This window comes from Cupressus sempervirens, chromosome 11, assembly GCF_028749045.1.
Source record: "Cupressus sempervirens isolate cs-2001-9-10 chromosome 11, ASM2874904v1, whole genome shotgun sequence".
NCBI lineage: Eukaryota > Viridiplantae > Streptophyta > Pinopsida > Cupressales > Cupressaceae > Cupressus > Cupressus sempervirens.
Window position 1 is genome coordinate 331,552,617 of NC_143128.1, and position 20,421 is coordinate 331,573,037.

Genomic DNA, 20,421 nt, shown 5'->3' on the forward strand with positions numbered 1-20,421 from the left:
TGACAAAATCTATCATGAATGCAACACACAACCTCATAATCATGTCTTTGTTACTTCTAAAGTACTCCCCAATAGGCATACCATTAGCATTCGTTCTAACATTAATCAATAGAATTACTAGTTTCAACTTTTACTCTCATACACACTTCACACACATCTATAGGTTTGTGCTAGCTATAACTTAACCTATCGAGGTTAAGAAAAAATTAAGAAAATAAAAATAGTAACATATAACATAGTATTTATCTTATGGAAATAGATCTAGGGTAAAAACCAAGGTATTTGAGTCGATCCTCACAAATCTTGCACTCTCCCTAAGTGCACCCAACCAAGAGCTTATCTCTATTAGAAAATTACAAACACACTTTTAGGTACCACCTAGTTAAGGTATTTTGATAAGGCTATTAAACTCTTTTCCTATTAGGAGTAGCCTAGTTAAAGGACTTTAGAACACAAGTTAATGTGTCACCCTCTTAGGGGATTTATACAAAGAACCTATTAGGGTCCACACTCGACGAGATTTAAAATTGTAAAGATTAGTAAAAAATAAGGAATGTTCTAATAAATAGATACTACACTCATCTTGAAATATATCCTTCTTCAGCTCTCTTGACCCATCTAGAACTATGCTTTTTCTTCTCTTAACTCTGCAACTTTACACCTCGATCACTTCTGTGTTTGGCTCTTCTTTCTCTTACACATGAGAAACCTTGTATTGTTTAAGCTTACTCGCTTCTCCTCAGTATGATAGCTCTTTTAAGGTGACTTCTCTCTTGTCACTCTCCTTCGCACCTTGAGATTCCACTTATCTCGGCTCTTCTAGCTCTTTGGCTAATCACTTGGAAGTATAACCTTTTCTATTTTAACTCTATCTCCTTTTATACTTTCTTCTAGCTTCACTTGGAAGCCCTAATGTGTGAATTCAAAATTTGAATTATCACCCCTACTACTATCTCATATTTCTAATACAATACTATGTCACTCTTTTCATATGTAGCATGTTTGTCCAAGAGTCACATGTGTCAAGTATCCTTGATGACTTGCTCTTGTTGGAAAGAATTCAAATTTCAATTCTTTTAACTTTTCCTCAATATATTAACCTATCACCTTTAAGCTCAATGATGAATGCACTCCTACCCTCTTCATGACTTGGTGGTCACGAATATCTTGCTCCATGCTTTCCTTATTGATTTGTCCAAACCATCTTTTATGGCCATTAGTGGATTTTTTTCCTTTCCACTTAGTATGCTTCTAATTACACAGACTTCACTTAGCATAATTTGTCTAAGTGGATCACCTATGTCATTACCTCTATTGGGCCCACATTCTTTCTCTTCTTTGATCAGCGTTGTGAACTAGAGTTGTACATCAATGTCCTTTGCTAGATATTTCTCTCTACTAGTCTTTGTTCCTTTGTGTGTCTTGGCATCAATGACAACACATTTGATAATTGAGTCTATCGGTCTATCTATTGATTAGTCTTCAGGGTTCAAGATAGTTATGCCAACAAGGACTTGTTCTCAAAGTATTTGGTTGAGATTCAAATTTAGTTGATCCATGTGAATGGATTTCGTTGGTTGAAATAGCTCATTTGACCTTTAATCATGAGTTGGAAAATAGAATAATTTAGTTAATACATTTAATTATTAAGTATAGAAATAGGGTTTTTAGATTTGGTTTAATTAATTATACTCAACAAAATTAAACGATTTGATGTTTTGATAATTGACCTTAATGTTTGATTAAATATAAAATATGCAACTAGGTGGACCGACTCAATTACATAATCTAACCTAGTATTTGATTAATTTTATGACTTTGATTAGTTTTGATTAAGTAAAAATAGGTATTAAAGGACCCCAAACCTTTTTTAAAGAAGCAGAAAGATAAAAACCCTATGAAAAATTATTGACCCTATGAAAAGGGTTTAGGGTAAAATGAATGAATTTAGGGGCAATTGGTTATAATAGGCCATTTTAGGGTGAATACATTTTCCCTCTTTAAATCAATGTGTAATCGTCACATTAATTTAAAGAATGATGTGTGATAAGGTGAACAATTTGATGTTTGATGAAATTGCCCCTATTTGATGTTGATTCCAAGAATGGAATTAGATTTGATTGATTTATACCAAAGTGATCATCTTGATGAGGTGCCATGAAATTGGTCACCTATCTAAGACTAGTGATGTTGACTAGTAAAAAAAAAATTGGATGTCAAGAAAATAAATTGATTGCTATCAGAAAGATTTTAAAAACCTAAAGGTTAATAAGAATGAATAAATATTTTGAGTTGAAGTGATGAAATTGATTATCATCAAAACTATTGATCAACAACTTGATATGATGCTTGATGAAGTCATTTATCTATTAATCAAGACACTGTTAATTTTATATAGTATTATGAAATTGAAATGTCCCTTGTTGATTCAACAATGTTGAAAAGATTTATATTTACCAAGGAATTTAATGTGATGAAATGAAATCATTCATTTAGATAGATAAATTAGAGATACCTAATGTGATATGGATTTTGATGAAGATGAGATGCCCCTAGTAATAATATCATATTTGATTTGATACCCTTATTTAATTGATTGATGAAGAAGATTTAAAAAGATTCTTTGACCAATTAGAGCTTTGATTCAATAAAGTTTGATGAAAAACTCTCTATGTTTTACTTTCTTATTATATCCTCCAAACACCCTCTATTGATAAACCCATAGGTGATCAAGCACGTCATTCCTACATTCATCTAGCAATTTTAGTTCTTGGACTTCGGGTATCATGTAGTCTTCATCTATTTCCAGTTCTCTTAGTAATACTATGAATGATGAAATTTTCACTTTAGTGAGTAATACTACCCCCAATACATATACCAATGAAAATAGCATTGCCTCTATAGGAATTTTGATTCTATTCATGTAATCCCACAATCACAGATTCAACTACAAGTATTAATCTCTTCTTGATTTAGAAAATGTTGTATGTGTTAGCGTAATAGCATTGATATGTGTTAGTGTAATTAAATATTACTAATTACACTTTACTTAAGTTACTTAGGATAATGCATTTTCATATTAGTTGTCGTGTAGACACCTAGGAGTTTTCACTCTATTTGAGCACATGTTGTCTCACACCTCTCTTTGTGTGATGCCTTATTTCATTCTTATCATCTCATTGTTCCACGTGCTTTCATTCACAATGAAGGATAATCCACTCTTGGTGGACATATGCTTATATCATGCTTTACTCCTAGTCACCCTGATATCCTTTATATTCAGGGACATCTATGATGTTTTCAACTTAATATTAGACATTTGAAACCCATTATCATTTGATCAATATTGAATCATTCATTTGATCATATCATTTCGTCTCTCTTATGCTATCAATTGATCTTCTAGGTCTTGTCATTTTCATTCTTTTCCTTAGGTAAATTATTACATGGTATCAAAGTCATAGGTGCATTAATTTCCTAGCCATTGGAGAGCATTTGGCTTCATATTTTGGAGGGCTATGATCCAGATCCAGTATTAGTTTTTTTATGGGAGCGTCTAGAGCAAATTCAGACCTCACCATTGTGTCCGGTTGACTATTTTGGTGAATTTTGACTATAAACTTGCCAATATTAGGAAAAAGTCTAATATGAAGAAAAAATAATTTACAAGTTGGAACCCTAAGGACCGAAATGCAAATTAACGATACGATATGATTTTTTATTAAAAGAATAATTCTACAAAAAATTTGCCAAATTTGATTATTCCATCATTATTTTACGTTCTTCCTGGGGAAAACATTTGTCTTTGGAAAAAAATTCCATTTGCAAACATCTGAGCTTGAGACATTCAAGCTGACTTTGATTAAAGGCACAACAGACAATATCCTGAAGTGACTTGGACAATTTTTCCTGCATCCAATTCAATGGCATTGCCAACTTTAGTGGCCAGGTCCGCATTTCTCATCCCAAGACCGCTATCGCACACTTGCTGTGGATCTACACAATGTCACGCTCATTCGATCCATGTAGACTTGGCACATCGCTCACAGAACAAGGCCTTGCCAATTGTTTTGTCCATCGCGCCACAAACTAATGCAGAGCGTGTTGGCTGAGCTCAAGCCAATAAATTCCAAGAAAGTCAGAGATCTCTGTTGTCATATTTTGCATTTAGATGGTAACATATCGTGTCAATTGGTTCTCCACCCTCACATTGTCAGTGGACATTCACATTAGATCTGAATATACAATATCCAATCTGCAATGGTAGGGGGTTCGATCCGTAGCGAGAGTGCATTTTTGAATTATCACTAAGAATTTCCCTCATTAGGACATATACCATTTTTGCAGCTGCGAGTTCATCTCACTCAATGGTAGCATCCTCTCAAGGAGTCTTCTTAGCATTGGATTGTCGCTCTATTCTCCCTCGGTGATATTTGACATTGAGAACATACACTTTGACATTGACATTGTCAATCTGCATCTCTAAGAACACTCCAACTCCTAATTTGTGGACCCTATATTGGCATCAATTATTTTCAGCATGGCATCTTTGTGTTTGAAGATATGTTAGGCACAAGAGGGGCGGACACTTCTTGCCCAGTCATCACACTCATTGCCTTTTCCTGGCATAAGCAGGGTGACACATCATCTTTTCCTAGTTAGCATACTGCTCAATTATCATCAGTAACTTCAGCATCCAATTAGTAGCCCACTCATCCTGTGACTGGCCCTTTTTTTTTGCCATGAGTTCTTACTTGCTATCCAAAAATTGTTGCCCATCAAGACATCAAACAACCGTATTTTCTTTTTGTTTTGATAACCATTTGACCATCAAATTGTATCTCTTTCTTTTCTAACATCATCTATTTTAAAAATCAAGCAGCCCTCACCATTTGTATTTTCAAAATTGAAGTCCAACATTGAATGGCCATAACTTGGTCATACTAACTTCAACTTCAGTGCAATTTTTTTTTATTTTGGCCTCAATTTCTTTAACTTTTTAGTGGTGCAGTTATTTTCTACTTTTGGTGCACATATTTTCTAGAATTTACATATTTTGGCTATTGAACCTATCAAATCCTTGATTTTTCAACTTCACAGGGTCCGTTTTGACTCATACGACTACATTTTCAAGTGTCATCTTTTTTTTAAGTGCATAATTTTTAGAGAGAAATCCTAATCTACTATCCTAAGATAGACTTATTTTGATGAAAATTTCACTTTCAATATTTGGTTTATTTTGGCCTATTGGGTACTTGTACTTTGGTTATCTTTTAGAGATCTTGTGTCCTAATTGTATTGAGTATGTTATTGCTTCATATATTTTTTCATAATAATAAATATTTGAAGTCCACTTTGGCTAATTGAGAAAGTGAAATTGTACTCGCACTACATATAAAGTGCCAAAATCATTGCTTTAAGGGGGTTTCTTTATTTTACTATATTTTGGGGCATGCATTGAGTAGTACATCATGGATGAGGATGATTTAATTGACTTAACAATACAAAAATATAAACAATGGAATTAATTAGTTCTCACTTAACTTATTGAGCATAATGCATTGTCATATGTGAAAGGACTTTCATACAATGGTAAAACTATTGAAATAATTTGTCGTGCAATTTATCTACATATGAAAATGGAGGTTATGGATTCACTTGATGACATGAAGTCAACTGATCCTTATGATATTTGGATCTACCTTTGGGAGATGTATAGAGATCTGCATGTTCCTCCATTCCCAAAAGATATTTTACCTCCAGTTGTAGCTCCTTCCTCTTCAGTTGAGATCACATCTATTGTTGTTCCTGATGATACTTTCATTCACATAGTCATGGATTCAGGTGATTTAGTGCAATAGGACATTCCTTGTTTTCTAGTTATAGCTCCATGGGATGACTGCTTGATCTACATTGCAAGTTTGTTTGTGGAATCCTACATGGTAGATTTGGGAGATATTATTGATGATATTCATCTTCTCTTTGTTGAAGATGATCCTTCTTTAGTTGGTGTGAGGGAACACTCTGACCCTCGTGATTCTCCACTTGATCTTTCTTTCATGCTTGACATGATTATGGATACTTTCTTATAGCATTTGGAGGAGGTCTCTTTCATTTCAAAGAAGATAGTTGAGTCTTTGGAGATAGATATTCATGAGTCTCAAACCTCACTTGAGATGTCATATTACATGGTTGATCATACTCATGTGTTGGAGACTCCTAATCAGTTTCTTAAGACATCATACATTTTGAGGATTCTTCCTACTGAATGTGGAGGATTCGTTGATACACTTATGACACTATTCCTTCCTAAGGGATGACTATCTTTTAGTTTTCTCAGTGCAACTTCTACGTTGACCAAGGAGCCTTTATCATGGGTGTTGATTCTACATTGAAGGAGGGCATCTTTGCTTCTCTTCCTACTTCATCTCTTGAGGAGACATCTTTATCTTTGAAGTTTGATCCACATTCCTATATTGAGCAATTACCATTGGTTACTTAATTTTTACCTTCTTTTGGGCTTGATCTTGATTGGTCCATAGAATCTCCATCAATCAAGGGCATAGCAACACATCATCAAACTTCAAAGACTTCATACTTCATTTGGATTCCCCTTCTATCTTCCTATCCACAATGGGAATCATTCTTGCTTTTGTACTTGGTCTATCTTCTTCCTAAGGGGAGAAATTTGGTTCCTTCCTATGGAGGTATTTTATATTCTATAGCATGGTGTATGTCATAATATAGGGGTCCCGATTACTCCATACATGCATGCATCTTATTTTTCCTTTTCATCTCGCATGAGGGTTTTCCTCTTTCTCCACTTTATGAGATATTGCATTGCATATCTTTTGCACTTGCAGTTTGTACATGGGTGTGTAGCATGGCCTAGTAACCAGGACTCATCTTACATTATCATCTATCTTTTGTAAGCTTAAGTGTATTCCCCTAAGTTGCACTTAAGGGTGGGTGTTAGTGTAATTAAATATTACTAATTACACTTAAGTTTAATTACTTGAGATAATGCATTTTCATATAGACACCTAGGAGTTTGCACTATATTTGAGCACATGTTATCTCACACCTCTCTTAGTGTGATACACTATTCCATTCTTATTCTCTCATTGTTGCACGTACTTTCATTCAAAATGAAGGATAATCCACTCTTGGTGGACATGTACTTAGTTGTTATGCTTATCTCTTGCATGACTCCAAGTCATCTTGATTTCCTTTATATTCAAGCACATTTATGATGTATTCATCTAAATATTGGACATTTGAAACCCATTATCATTTGATCAATATTAAATCTATCATTTGATCAATATTGAATCATTCATTTGATCATATTATTTTTTTCGTCTTGTGCTATCTGGGTAAGTGCACAAAGTTGTGGTGCCAAAAGGGGGGTATAAGTGGACACCTTTTTCCTGAAATCTACAAATTTTGAACTTCAACAAGAATTTGAAGATAGTTACGCTCAAAATTTTTAGATATGACAAAAAAAAAAAGTCGTAGTCCTTTGAATCTAGTTTCTAAACTACTAATTTTTTTTCAAAATGGTTTAGTTTTAGGTCCTCAAAAAAGGGGGCCATAAAAAGTGGTACTGTTTATTCCAAAAAAACATAGCACAATACAAAGTGTGGCCCCCCTAAAATTTTAACTTTTTTTTTGAAATTTTTTAATCGCTCTGGTCAAAAGTTACTTAACATTATGTAGTTTATCCTAGATTTTTCGAGTAATTTTATAATGTCTATTTTTTTTTTAACGAATTTTTTAACTAGACACATCCCAAAAACATGAAATATCTGTGTGCTCCCCCTAGAAATAATTGAAAACTAATCTAAATTCAAAACTTTTTTTTTTCAAAGTGTGTAGAATGGAGTCTAGTTTCTAAAAAACTAAGTTGTTAAAAAATTTGATGAACGAGCTAAAATCTATAGCCCAATTAGTACGTGGTGGTTTTTGACAAAAAATGAACATACATTCAAAAGAAATTATAGATGAAAGGTTTGAAATAGTTCAAATTAAAAATAAATTATATGGTTAGATAGCTAACACAGAGACCTATAATGCTATGTAACCTTATCTTATTGATACCCAACCACGAGAAATCTTGAAGGGGAGCACAGAAGAAAAAAAAATTATTTTTTGTATGTTTGCTGGAAAACACGTCTCAGGCCTGTTCATCAAATCCAAACCTTTGGGTTGGATCTCCAAGGCAAAACCAAGCCTTAGGCTTGGGTTTGATTAAGGTTTAAATAGCGTGTACGCCCTATAGCGTGCATGTGCTATAGCATGCACATGCTATTTAAACCTCAGCTCTAAATAGCGCGTGCCCGCTATAGGGCACAAGCACTATAGTGCGCACGCACTATTAAGATGTAAGTTGCAAAAGAGAACTAGGTGGGGGGGATAGGGGAATGGCTATGTGTGTGCATGAAAGAGATAGAGAGAAAGTAGAGGATAGGAGAGGGGAGAGAGTACAGGATGGGAGAGAGAAAGTGAGAAAGAGTAGGGGTAGCAAAGAGAGTATAGGATGAGAGAGAGAGAGTAGGGGATGGAGGAGAGAGAGAGTAGGTGATGGGAGAGGAAGAACTTGAGAGAGAGGATGATGGGAGTGCATGTGTGTGAAAGAGAGAGTATGGAATGGGAGAGGGGGAAGACAAAGTAGCTCAAGAGAGAGTAGGGGATGGAAGAGAGAGTAGGCGATGGGAGAGGGAGTGGGAGAGGGGGAGACAGGGGGGAATAGAAATGTGTGTAAGAGAGAGAGAGAGAGAGAGGGGGGGGGGGGGGATAGGAGAGAGTGTGAAAATTTAAGAGAGACTAGAGGGTAGCAGAGAGAGAGAGAGAGTGGAGAGGGAGAGAGTAAGAGTGAGAATGAGAGAGAGAGTAGGCAGTGGGAGAGGGAGTGGGAGAGGGAGAGCACGTGAGAGAAAAAGTAGGGGATGGAAGAGGAGAGAGGGGGGATGGGTCTGTGTGTGTTTGAAAGAGAGAGAGTCAAGAATGAGAGAGGGGAGAGAGAGATAGAGAGAGTAGGCAATGGTAGAGGGATGGGAGAGAGAGGGAGAGAGTGAGAGAGAGAGAGAGATAGTAGGCGGTGGGAGAGGGAGTGGGAGGGAGAGAGAGGTGGAATGGAAGCATTTAAGAGAGATAGAGTAGGGGATGGGAGAGAGTAGGCAGTGGGACAAGGACTACGAGAGAGAGAGGGGAGGGGAATGGGAATGTGCATTTATTTATAAGAGATATAGAGTAAAGGATGGGAGAGAGTGTGAGAGTTTGAGAGAAAGTAGTAGGGGATGGGAGAGAGAGTGAGAGTAAGGGATGGGAGAGAGAGAGAGAGAGAGAGTGTGTGTGTGTGTTTAGAGAGGAAGAAAGAGAACTTGAGAGAGATAGACAGTAGGCAGTAGGAGAGGGAGTGGGAGAGGGAGAGGGAGAGGGAGAGGGAGAGGGAGAGAAATAGGGGGGATGGGAGTGTGTGTGACAGATTTAGAGAGTAGGGGATGGGAGAGAGTGTGAAAGTGTGAAAGTAGGGGGTGGCAGAGAGAGAGTATGATGATGGGGGAGAGAAAGTAGGCGATGGGAGAGGAAAAGAGAGAGGGGGGATGGGAGTGTGTGTGTGTGTAAGAGAGATAGAGCAAGGGATGGGAGAGAGTGTGAGAGTGTGAGAGTAGGGGGTGGATGAGAGAGAGAGAGTACGACGATGGGGGAGAGAAAGTAGGCGGTGGGAGAGGGAAAGAGAGAGGGGGGATGAGGGTGTATGTGTAAGAGATATAGAGTACGGGATGGGAGAGAGTGAGAGTGTGAGAGAGTAGGGGATGGGAGAGAAGAGAGAGAGTAGGGGAATGGGGAGAGTGTGAGAGTGTGAGAGAGTAGGGGATGGGAGACGAGAGAAAGAGCAAGGGATGGGGGAGAGAAAGTAGGCAGTTGGAGAGAGAGTGGGAGAGGCAGAGAGAGCTTGTACAAGATGGGAGAGAGAGAGAGAGAGAGAGTAGAGAGGGAGAGAGAGAACTTGAGAGAGAGATAGTAGGTAGTAGTAGTGTGAGTGTGAGAGAGAATAGGGGGTGGTAGAGAGAGTACGATGATGGGGGAGAGAAAGTATGCAGTGGGAGAGGGAGAGAGAGGGGGAATGGGAATGTGTGTAAGAGTGACAAATTAGGGGATGGAAGAGAAGAGAGAGAGTAGGGGATGGGGGAGAGAAATTAGGTGGTAGGCAAGGGAGAGAGATAGGGGGGATAAGAGTGTGTGTGAGAGATCTAAAGAGCCAAGGATGGGAGAGGAGAGGGGGTGAGAGAGGTAGAGAGAGTAAGTGGTGGGAGAGGGAGAGTGAGAGAGAGTAAAGGATGGGAGAGAGTAGGAAGAGAGAGGGAGGGGATGGGAGAGAGAGTAGGGAGGATAGAGAGTAGGGAGGATGGGGAGTGACGTGTTTTGAGAAAGTAGGGGGTGGTAGAGAGAGAGTACGACGACAGGGGAGAGAAAGTAGGCGGTGGGAGAGGAAAAGAGAGGGGGGGATGGGAGTGTGTGTGTAAGAGAGACAGAGCAGGGGATGGGACAGAGTGTGAGAGTGTGAGAGTAGGGGGTGGCAAAGAGAGAGAGTACGATGATGGGGGAGAGAAAGTAGGCGATCGGAGAGGGAAAGAGAAAGGGGGGATGGGGGTGTATGTGTAAGAGAGATAGAGTAGAGGATGGGAGAGAGTGAGAGTGTGAGAGAGTAGAGGATGGGAGAGAAGAGAGAGAGTAGGGGATGGGGGAGAGTGTGAGAGTGTGAGAGAGTAGGGGATGGGAGACGAGAGAAAGAGAGAGTAGGGGATGGGGAGAGAAAGTAGGCGATGGGAGAGAGAGTGGGAGAGGCAGAGAGAGCTTGTACAAGATGGGGGAGAGAGAGTAGAGAGGGAGAGAGAGAACTTGAAAGAGAGAGATAGTAGGTAGTAGTAGTGTGAGGGTGAGAGAGAGTAGGGGGTGGTAGAGAGAGTACGACAATGGGGGAGAGAAATTAGGCAACGGGAGAGGGAGAGAGAGGGGGAATGGGAACGTGTGTAAGAGAGACAAAGTAGGGGATGGGAGAGAAGAGAGAGAGTAGGGGATGGGGGAGAGAAATTAGGTGGTAGGAGAGGGAGAGGGAGAGAGATAGGGGGGATAAGAGTGTGTGTGAGGGATCTAAAGAGTCGAGGATAGGAGAGGAGAGGGGGTGAGAGAGGTAGAGAGAGTAGGTGGTGGGAGAGGGAGGGTGAGAGAGAGTAAAGGATGGGAGAGAGTAGGAAGAGAGAGAGCGAGGGGATGGGAGAGAGAGTAGGGAGGATAGAGAGTAGGGAGGATGGGGAGTGACGTGTTTTGAGAAAGTAGGGGGTGGTAGAGAGAGAGTACGACGAAAGGGGAGAGAAAGTAGGCGGTGGGAGAGGAAAAGAGAGGGGGGGATGGGAGTGTGTGTGTAAGAGAGACAGAGCAGGGGATGGGACAGAGTGTGAGAGTGTGAGAGTAGGGGGTGGCAAAGAGAGAGAGTACGATGATGGGGGAGAGAAAGTAGGTGATCGGAGAGGGAAAGAGAAAGGGGGGATGGGGGTGTATGTGTAAGAGAGATAGAGTAGAGGATGGGAGAGAGTGAGAGTGTGAGAGAGTAGAGGATGGGAGAGAAGAGAGAGAGTAGGGGATGGGGGAGAGTGTGAGAGTGTGAGAGAGTAGGGGATGGGAGATGAGAGAAAGAGAGAGCAGGGGATGGGGAGAGAAAGTAGGCGATGGGAGAGAGAGTGGGAGAGGCAGAGAGAGCTTGTACAAGATGGGGGAGAGAGAGTAGAGAGGGAGAGAGAGAACTTGAAAGAGAGAGATAGTAGGTAGTAGTAGTGTGAGGGTGAGAGAGAGTAGGGGGTGGTAGAGAGAGTACGACAATGGGGGAGAGAAATTAGGCGACGGGAGAGGGAGAGAGAGGGGGAATGGGAACGTGTGTAAGAGAGACAAAGTAGGGGATGGGAGAGAAGAGAGAGAGTAGGGGATGGGGGAGAGAAATTAGGTGGTAGGAGAGGGAGAGGGAGAGAGATAGGGGGGATAAGAGTGTGTGTGAGGGATCTAAAGAGTCGAGGATAGGAGAGGAGAGGGGGTGAGAGAGGTAGAGAGAGTAGGTGGTGGGAGAGGGAGGGTGAGAGAGAGTAAAGGATGGGAGAGAGTAGGAAGAGAGAGAGCGAGGGGATGGGAGAGAGAGTAGGGAGGATAGAGAGTAGGGAGGATGGGGAGCGATGTGTTTTGAGATAGTGTGTACGCAATATAGTGCATACGCGCTTTATAGTGCGTACGCGCTTTGTAGTGCGTACATGCTATAGTGCCTACGCACTATCTCAAATCACCAAAAAATGGTCAAAAACCAACCTTGGGGCCCATTTCATCCATTTTTAACTTTTGGTCTGTTATGCTCTCTGTTATTCCGACAGAAAACACGGGTTTCAACATCTAGCAAACACTATTTCAACACTTTTGGAAGCTAGCAAACACCAAATTCAATCATTGGATACGTGATTTGAAGAATTTTTGAATATTCTTTTAATAGAAAAGGTTAGTGCAATCCATTTTAAATATTGTTTGTCGATATATAGATACAAATTTGATTATAATTTGATATGTTATGTAATATATAGTGAATTCATTAAAAATTGTATATTTGAATGAAATGTTATTTCGAAATGGTTAGAAATTTGATAAGTCATTTGATATTTATTGTGTATTCATTCAAATAATTATAATTTTTATATGTAATTGAATAATTTGTAATTTACACATTTTAAGTAATTCGGATGTTTGAATAATTTGACATGTAGAAATCATCATCATGCCAAGGAAGAAACCAAAGATTCAAACAAATGCAAATAGGGAGAGAGATTTGACAATTAAAAGAGATAAAATGAAATTACTACGTGAACAAAGAAAATTGCAAAGAAATGATGAATAATTAACTTTCGAAGAGGATCAAGAACCACCAGTACAAAGAAACAAGGAGGAAGAATTAGAAAGACAAAGAGAACGAATGAGATTGTTACGCTCAAGAAGACAATTGAATTGTGAAGCTACACCATCCTCCAATGTTGGAGTCATATCATTCGCTACACCATCTTTGAATGTTGGAGTCATATCATCCACTACACCATCTTTCAATGTTGAAGTCATATCATCCTCTCATGTTGAAGAGACACTAATTTATAGATCCGACGATATACACACTCCATCATGTCATGTTGAAAGCACAACATCAACACATAAAGTAGGTGATATTCCATCTTTTACATCTTATTGCCAAGGCACATCATCTTTAGTTCAAGGTACGCAATACACTCAACCTTATATTGATGTTCAAAATGTTGAGAGAATTGAAGAGATTAGAACACCTTCTAGAATTCGTTTTAGAAAACCAAAATATTTGATTGATATTGATACTAACATTTTGAAATCAATGCCTGACAAGATTAGCAAGCGTACTTGTCAAAGAAAAGTTAATCATATGTGGAGATTATTTTTTGAAGAATTAAATATTACAGGTCAATACCAATTATTTGTTCAAATGATGAGGAATTTGAAATTTAGGCCTATCATGAAGATTCTTGGGCTAAGAACGATGGATGATTCAAATGAAAAAAATATTGTAAAGAATCTAATGAGTGCTTATGAAAAAGTGGGTTCTAAATCATGCACCAAAGATAGTAATATCACAAGATGAGTACTCACATCGACAATAGTAAGTATCCAAATGAAGAAAGCTCGACTCATGAGAAAGACAAGCAAAATATTAAAAATTGGTAGAGGTACCTTAAGGAGAGCCATGCCAAGGCGTGAGAGATTAGAAGATCCAACAAAAAATGAGTTATGGACAGTTAGCGGTAGACTACCGCGAAAGGATAAAGAAATTAGTGAAGCCTTGAAATCATTGATTGAATATTTTTGGAAAAATAACACACGTGTTTCTCCTAATCAAAGAGATGTTGTAAGAAGGAGGATTGGTAGCCGAAATTGCGAGCCACATGCGAAACATTTTTTGGACTCAACTCAGACACAATTTTTTGCAAAATTTATTGGTATGTATCCTCAAATTCGAATAAGTTAGATTTTTTGAGATGGGTAAACCTTTTTATGTGAAAATAAATCACACACGCACAACTTGTTGTTGTAGGATACATATTGAATTTTCTAACCATTTTGATGTTTTTAGGCACATATGCGTAGTTTTGCATTCTCAGTTTGTTTTGTAGGATTGTGACATAAAAGAGCCACCAAGATCTTCAAGGGAATTCATATCCAACATTTTATGTGAAATCGGGGACGGCCAACAATTTTACAAGACATCATGCTTGGATAGTACGTGCTTATTTTGTGGTTCTTTGCAACTTTTATCAACTTGTCAACATATGGATAGTACACATGCAATTGGAAATGAAATAGTAGATTACAAAAAATTCAAGACAGTGACATATGCTCTAAAAGATGAGAAACATGGTAAAAGATGTGATCTAGTTATTGAAAAGATTCCAGTGTATGAGTTCATGAAGTTTTTTCATGAAAAGATTATGTACGAGTATGCAAGGCATACCCATAGAGCTCGATGGTTGGATTTGCAATTCAAGTTGTGCAAGGATATGTTTCCATTGGATACCATTGTTTCGGTTGTAGATTTTGCAGAGAACTACACACTACAACCACAAAATGAGGTTCAAGCAAAGTATTATACATCTCAACAGGTTTCTATATTTGTTCACATAACATTCACGCATTCACCTACAAGTACAGAGGATGACAGGAAGATTTTGAGGGAGTACCATTTTTACATCAGCGATGATCGATCACATTCTACGGAGTTTGTACATGGTTTTTTTCAACTATTTTATGGAGATTTGGCTAACAGGGGCATATCATATCGTCAACACATTATTTGGTCAAACAATTGTGTATCTCAATTCAAGAATGCACGGATGTTCTATTGGTTGAGCAGGATGCACAAGTTGTGTAGAATTCAATATATGTGGAATTTCACAGAGGCTAGTCATGGTAAGAGAGAGCGCGATGGTGCAGGCGCATGCATTAAAAGAACCTTGGCTCGTGAAGAACTAAAGTACAAAGATGGAGCAATATTAATAGATGCAAAATTCATCATCCAATGGTGTAATGCTACAATGGGTCCAGGTAAGGAAGGTGAGTCTACAGTTCGTAGATTTTTTTGGTTGATAGATAATACTAACATTGCACCATATCAAGATTGTTGCACACTAATAGGATCTAGTGAGTTACACTCTTTTAGAAGCTCTGATGCAGGTTCATGGAGTATCCACACACGAAAAATGGCATGCTATTGTCCATCATGTGCAAAGGAAAATTGGGATGACTGTGAGTTAACTGAATGGGTGGACAAATAGGATATACGAGTTTTGGACCCAATTGACACCTATCATCCCCCACAAGCACTGGAAATGGTAGAGATGGATTCATCTATTGACTTTGACCGCTTGTCAGATTTAGTGCAACTTGGTAATATATATATATATATATATATATATATATATATATCTTTGTAATTTCAATATGTAACTTTATAACTTTTACCCAAGTATTTTCTGAATTAATGAACGCATTTTGTACATTTGTCACTGCAGGCCATGTTTTTGTTGTTATTGCACCTGAAGACAATGAAGAAGGGACAGACTATTATTTGTGTCATTGTGTTGAAGCCAAACAAAAATTAGATCACTCGGTTATAGATGGCGAAGGTTTAGAGTACCATGTCGGTGCGGTGGTTGTAACAGGCACATGGCTTAGACGATATCCTATGAAGAATCCTAACTTGTGGTTATTCAAGGATTGGCAAATAGAGAGGAAGATTCTTCATTATTCAAACCTTGTTGTCGCATCAAATGTCCACTTGATAAAATATGGTGGAAAACCACATAATAATATTCTTTGAAAAGTTCGTGAGTCAAACCATGAGGCAATACTTGAGACATTAAAATGTCGAGCAGATCCAGTTGGCTCATTAGATTGAATTGGGAGAGAGAGAGAGAGAGAGAGAGAGAGAGAGAGAGAGAGAGAGAGAGAGAGAGAGAGAGAGAGAGAGAGTGATCAATTGGATCCAAATACAATGTTACAACCTCTTCCCTAAGACTATCACATGACTAAGGTGGACCGTATTGTTATGATATGTAAGTGATGAGATTTAGTTTTAATTTGTTTAGAATATAGATACATTATTTGAATTTATATTAGATTCTTTAATACGACCCATTTTTTTAATCTTATCTTAGATTTGTTATTGTGCTAATTCTTCATTTGTAGGTCACCAAAGAAGAGGGCTAATAAAGTTGACGCACAAGTGATAAAGGGTGAGATGCCAAAATCATCTGCAAAATGGTATTATCAATTCACATCCTCAATATTTATTAGTGTTCTTTGTTCAAGTACCATTGTATGATAATCATCTTATGCCTAGAATTGCAGAGGTTAAATTATGTCAATACTAAGGTTTGTAGCATCAATACTAAGGTTTTTAGCATCAATTGGTCACGCTAAGTATAGTAGTTATATCATGAATCCTTATGAACCAATATGACTAAGATTCTCGAAAGAAGACTAAACCATATCATCTGTCTACTCCCTCTTTATATAAGAGTTTGTCAAACAATCAGAATGAAGCATTAATTATTACTCCACCCTCAATGTAAAATTCTCATTGATTGCATTTTGTAAAGTTTTAAGTCACTATCAACCTCTATATCATTGTATTCTTCTTATCATCAAATTACACAACAATGAGAATATGAACGATGACTTCTTCACATGAACCTGACAATTATAAATGTTACACATTAATAAATGTTTGGGCTTGGTCTTTACCATTCGAGCTTATAATACAATACATTGGCTTTATTTTTATTTGGAAGTATTTATTATGTTTGTTCCAAAAGTCATTCTTCATTTTCCAATATGTAAATGCGACTATCATGAAAGGCATAGTCTTATAATTTGTAATTTGTATAATGGTATAAAAGCTTGGTTGTGGGTTTTAATCCATTGCCCCCATGACCCTCCTTCTCATGCATTTATTCTATTTATTCTTCTACCTCCTCCTTTGCTTGGCCATTTTGCAACACCATCTGGATGGAACTCTAGCCTTCCTCAAAACCATTATACATGACCTCTCCTTCTTCAAGATATTCTATGATGTTTATGATGTTTCAAATTATTGATAAATGAATTATATGATATTGTTAGAACTTATGGAATCAACTTTGATTTTTTGTTATCACATTGGTTTGATGCTTGTATTCAATCAATCAACATATTTTCCTTTTAATTCTTCCACATTTGGCATATCCATCTAACAATGAACTTATGATACTCCCATCAAGAAGTGCATGATTGCATGGTTTTATGGTGGATGTCCCTCTCTTTTTTAAATTCCAATTTTATTCATCTACATGAGTAAGGGAGATCAATTCCATTTCTTTCAATTGTATTTAAAGGTCATTAAAGCTTTTTCAAACAATGTGATTAAATAAATATTATTCAGCATTTACCTCTATCATCAAGGTTGATTCATTCCTCCTCTTATTTTACCAAATAATTTGGATGAATCGCCCATGGCTCCTTACATTTCTTGAAGAAAATTTTCAAAGACTTTGCAACATGTCTTCTCTTCTTCCATATAGTTCATGTTCATTGAAGACATTTGGTCAAACAATATATATGCTTTGTATATTCTCACAACACCAATAGTCATGGTACAATGCTTACAAGATCCATAGTTGAAGAGAAGCTATGTGAAGCTTCTAGAACCATGGACCTATACTTAATTTAGTATTATTTCATCCATGTGACTTATAAAAGTGGAACATTCACATAGATAAGTAGGGAAACCAAAATTGAAAGTCAAACTTAACATAGAAAAGTAAAGCAAGCCTCAACTATATTCTCATTAAACACTGTGAATTCAAACATCTTTGGCGGAGCATATCTCAGAGCTCGTCCAAGATATGGATGAGGTTCTAGTTCTTACAGGACCGTGTTGTAGAGACCTACAATAACCTCTCTCACTTTTTGGAGATCGCATTCCGTTTTCATTCTACAATGCCATCTTGGGTGATGTTGAAACTTGCAGTGTTGGCCAGTACAAAGTTGCCAACTACCAAATCTCTCTCATCTTTCATCATGGGATCAAACTGTCTACTCCATTAGCTCTGGGTGGCTAGGTAAACCCTATCCCCAACCTCATCTTGTCCCCTTCAGTGCTCGAACGTTCTCAGGCATGCTGAACCGGAATGTCCCTAAGGGTCACTAAATCCCACAGGGCTGCAATCTTTGACGGGGCATATCTCAGAGCTCGTGCAAGATATGGATGAGATTCTAGTTCCTACAAGACCATGTTATAGAGACCTACAATAACCTCTCTCACTTTTTGGAGATCACATTCCGTTTTTATTCTACAACGTCATCTCAAGTGATGTTGAAACTTGCAGTGTTGGCCAGTACAAAGATGCCAACTGCCAAATCTCTCTCATCTTTCATCGTGGGATCAAACTGTCTGCTCCATTAGCTCTAGGTGGTTGGGTAAACCCTATCCCTAACCTCATCTTGTCCCCTTCAGTGCTCGAACGTTCTCAGGCACGCTGAACAGGAATGTCCCTAAGGGTCACTAAATGCCATAGGGCTGCAATCTTTGGCAGGGCATATCTCGGAGCTTGTGGGAGATATGGATGAGATTCTAGTTCCTACAAGACCATGTTACAGAGACCTACAATAACCTCTCTCGCTTTTTAGAGATCGCATTCCGTTTTCATTCTACAACGCCATCTCGGGTGATGTTGAAACTTGCAGTGTTGGCCAGTACAAAGTTGCCAACTGCCAAATCTCTCTCATCTTTCGTCCTAGGATCAAATTGTCTGCTCCATTAGCTCTGGGTGGCTAGGTAAACCCTATCCCCAACCTCATCTTTTCCCCTTCAGTGCTCAAACATTCTCAGGAACGTTGAACCGGAATGTCCCTAAGGGTCACTAAATCCCACAGGGCTGCAATCTTTGACGGGGCATATCTTGGAGCTCGTGTGAGATATGGATGAGATTCCAGTTCCTACAAGATTGTGTTGTAGAGACCTACAATAACCTCTCTCACTTTTTGGAGATCGCATTTCATTTTCATTCTACAACGCCATCTCGGGTGATGTTGAAACTTGCAGTGTTGTCCAGTACAAAGTTGCCAACTGCCAAATCTCTCTCATCTTTCGTCATGGGATCAAACTGTCTGCTCCATTAGCTTTGAGTGGCTGGGTAAACCCTATCCCCAACCTCATCTTTTCCCCTTTAGTGCTTGAACATTCTCAGGCACGCTGAACCGGAATGTCCCTAAGGGTCACTAAATCCCACAGGGCTGCAATCTTTGACGGGGCATATCTCGAAACTCGTGCAAGATATGGATGAGATTCTAGTTCCTACAAGACCTTGTTGCAAAGACCTACAATAACCTCTCTTCCTTTTTGGAGATCGCATTCTATTTTCATTCTACAACGCCATCTCGGGTGATGTTGAAACTTGTAGTGTTGGCCAGTACAAAGTTGCCAACTGCCAAATCTCTCTCATCTTTCGTCGTGGGATCAAACTGTCTACTCCATTAGCTCTGAGTGGCTGGGTAAACCCTATCCCCAACCTCGTCTTGTCTCCTTCAATGTTCAAACATTCTCAGGCACGCTGAACCGAAATGTCTCTAAGGGTCACTAAATCCCACAGGGCTGCAATCTTTGACGGGGCATATCTTAGAGCTCGTGCGAGATATGGATGAGATTCTAGTTCCTACAAGATTGTGTTACAGAGACCTACAATAACCTCTCTCACTTTTTGGAGATCGCATTCCATTTTCATTCTACAACGCCATCTCGGGTGATGTTGAAACTTGCAGTGTTGGCCAGTACAAAGTTGCCAACTGCCAAATCTCTCTCATCTTTTGTCGTGGGATCAAACTGTCTGCTCCATTAGCTCCGGGTGGCCAGGTAAACCCTATCCCCAACCTCATCTTTTCCCCTTCAGTGCTCGAACATTCTCAGGCACATTGAACCGGAATGTCCCTAAAGGTCACTAAATCCCACAGGGCTGCAATTTTTGACGGGGCATATCTCGGAGATCATGCGAGATATGGATGAGATTCTAGTTCCTATAGGACTATGTTGCAGAGACCTACAATAACCTCTCTCTCTCTTTGGAGATCGCATTCCATTTTCATTCTACAACGCCATCTTGGGTGATGTTGAAACTTGCAGTGTTGGCCAGTACAAAGTTGCCAACTGCCAAATCTCTCTCATCTTTTGTCGTGGGATCAAACTATCTACTCCATTAGCTCTGGGTGGCCAGGTAAACCCTATCCCTAACCTCATCTTGTCCCCTTTAGTGCTTGAATGTTCTCAGGCACGCGAAA